The following is a 3,247-nucleotide window of genomic DNA, read 5'->3' on the forward strand; positions in this document are numbered from 1 at the left end:
ATATTTACCTCTATGCAAACTATTGAGAGGGAACCTCGGGAATGGCTTCACGTCCAATGGAGAGCTTGGGCTCGGCTTGGAAGGAGGCTGGGGATTCTCAGAGGCAAAGGAAGGAGGAAGGAGCTGTATGTTAAGCATAGAATGTGGCCAGTACAAAGGCTGGAGAGAGGAAATGGAATGTTCCGTGTAAAATACAAGCAGTAAGGTCAGTTTGGTTGTGTGTGGAGGGGAATGTGTACTGAGGCTGGAAAGGCAGGAATACTGTAAGGAAGGAAGGGAGGGGAAAGGGTGTCACTGTAGGTGTTTGGGTGATGTTGATGTATTATTTGTAGACATATTATCGTATCTACAGGTCTATAAAGGAGAAAGGATTTGTCTAAAGTTGCACAGTCACCGGAGAGCTGGTGGTTGGACCCATATCTTTTGTGAAGACCCCTTGCTTATGTGGAGGCGGGGTGACAGGGGACTCACAATGGTAGCAGACCCCAGAGTTCTGACTTTCCACCCAACATTCTGTGTCACCTTGGTCAAGCACCAAAACCTCTCTGGGACTTAGTTTCCTTTCCTTTTTTTTTTTTTTTTGCAAAAGAGGGAACATCCTGGCCTATCTAGAGAGAAGGTGAGGTGTGGGGAGACAAGAAGAAAAAACAATCCCAAAACCAAGTTCTCCCTGTCTTTGTCTCTATAGGTATTCCTCTGTTGTCCACACCAACATAAGGAGAGTTGGGGGGCAGAGAAAAATCTTGGCTACAGATAACCACAGATAATCCAGTAGTCATCTGTGTTGTATTTTGGAGGAAGAATCTGATTGACTGCTTAGGAGGGTAGCAACAGTTTCACCTTCATAATTCTGCCTGGACACAAGTGAGATCTTTATGTCAGTGCTAAGCAACATCTTCCAAAGCATCCCATCAGCTGGGTGACCTTTCCTGTGATCACGTCTGTCCCAGACAGCAGTGAGAAGAGAAGGCAGCAGGTGCAGGAGGAAGAGCCTTGGCCTTAGAGTGGAATCTCAGCTTGGCTGCTTACTACCCATGTGACGTCGAGAGGGAAGGCCTTCTCTTAATTGGGCCTCAGCTTCTTCTCCCCAAAATGAGGGTTTACGCTGGATGACCCCAGCCCTCTTATAGCTCAAAATTCTATGGTCCTTGTAGCTGATATCCTCTGGCACTTGGTGGTTCATATAAGAATTCACTTTGATGAACTCAATGATAGGTATTTGTTTCAGGGACTAGTCTGGGATTGTTTGTGGCCTGCCCCCTTCTCTCATTAGTGAGATTCCATTTGGTGGAGGGGTGCAGGCCAACTTCCTAGCCCTATTCATTGCCTGCTGGGCTTTAAAATCATACGCTCTTATTCTGGAACTTCCCTCAGTCCTGGGCACTCTTTATCCTGGATTGTCTACCGCTGCTCAGACTGATCACTATGGAAAATCCCTCTACAAATTCTTTCCCCCTTTTTTCATTGGCAAGTTTCTCTATTTTCTTCCTTCCTTCCTTCCTATAAACCACTGTACAAATATAAGGAGGTACTCATCCCAACTTCATCCTGCATCTTCATCCTGGAGTGTTCACCCCTTCTTGAGAAAGAGAACATCATGGCACACCACCAGATGCTCTGGATTTGAAGTCAAATGACTTGGGCTTAGGTTCCATCTCTGCCGCTAGCTCACCATCTGACCTTTGACAAATCAGCTCTTCTCTCAGGTCCCCAGTTTCTTTTATTCTAAAATGAGGTATTTGAGTTAGGGTCCCAGGGGTTCTTAGCCAAGAATCCATGAACTTGTTTTTTTTTTTTAATCTTTTTTTTTTTTTAATATTTTGACAACTACATTTCAATAGAATTGATTTCCTTTGTAATCCTTTGTATTTTACTTTATACATTTAAAAACATGATTCTGAGAAGGGTCCTTAGGGTTCACCAGACACTGCCCAAGGGGTCCAGGACACCAACATAGGTGAAGAACTCCTGGAGTGGACAGTCTTCAAGGGACAGACCTCCCACCTGATATTCTTTATGTTACATTTGAAAGTTTAGACAGTGATGGGATCAAAAATTTAAAGCTAGAAGGCACCTTATAGGTCAATCTGTCCAACTCCCTCATTTAACACACAAGGAAACAGAAGCCTAGGGATGTTTTGTGACTTGCCCAAGGTCATGTAGGTTTTACGGATCAGAATTAGGATCTAAACTCAGGTCGTCTAAATACCAATCCAGCCCTCTTCCCACTGTTCTGTGATGGGCTGAAGGAAAGAAGGGAGTCTGTCTGGGTTAGAGGGGATAGAAGCAGATAGTACCTAATTGACTCTCTTTCTTAATGACTAGGGAAGGGAAGTTCACTGCACTTAGAGAGTTTGACCCTAGAAGAGTGAATTCATGGGCCCACAGGAAAGACAGAAAAGACAGGCCTGAGCAGAGGAGACCGAGGGAGGCAGAAGAGCCTGGTTTTAGGGCCAGCTCCAATAATCATTTTATTCTCAAGTTATTATACCATAGCTGTTCTCTCTTTCATTGCCAAATTCCCAGAAGAGAGCTTGCAATACACTCAATGACTCCACTTCTTCACTTTGCATTCATTTCTCAACCCATTGTACCCTATAGCTAAGTGGCTCAATGGATAGGGAGCTGGACCGGGGGTCAGGCAAACCTGAGTTCAAATCTAGCCTTAGACACTTACTAGGAGTTCCACTTCCGGGAGCCAAGATGGTGGAATAAAAAGGTAGTCGCTCTCACCCTCCCCATCAACCTCTGAAAGCCCAGAAAATATCGCCCCAGGAAAAACCCTGGAACAGCTGAAACAGAAGAAAGATGGGGAGCAGTAGTGCAGTAGCCCAGGTAGCTTGAGAGATTAATGGGAAAGGCCCCTCTTGCCCTGGGGCAAAGGGAGCAGTACAGAACGGAGGCATTCCAGCCAGTTAGCGGAAAGCCCCACTTTAGCACACCAGGAGGAGATCCTGAAACCCAGGTGGTAGAACAGGCAAACAACAACACCTGGACCTTCAAGTGACTTAATGGGGGGGGGCATGGTGAAACGGTGGAAACCAGTTCAGAAAACCACCAGGTGCCTCGGCATTTTATAGCAAATGGGTCTTCCAGTGCCTCATCAAAACTAAGGGAAGCAGTGCTACAAAGGGCCCCAGGCAGATAAACATCCTGCAACATCCTTCTGAAAGGACCTGAAGAAAGTGAAAGGAAAGGAAAAGCAGGCAACCTAGAGTTGCCTGAAAGTTCCAGCCTTGCTGATTGT

This window comes from Vombatus ursinus, unplaced genomic scaffold (genome assembly GCF_900497805.2).
Source record: "Vombatus ursinus unplaced genomic scaffold, bare-nosed wombat genome assembly UNPS02014867.1, whole genome shotgun sequence".
Taxonomy (NCBI): Eukaryota; Metazoa; Chordata; class Mammalia; order Diprotodontia; family Vombatidae; genus Vombatus; species Vombatus ursinus.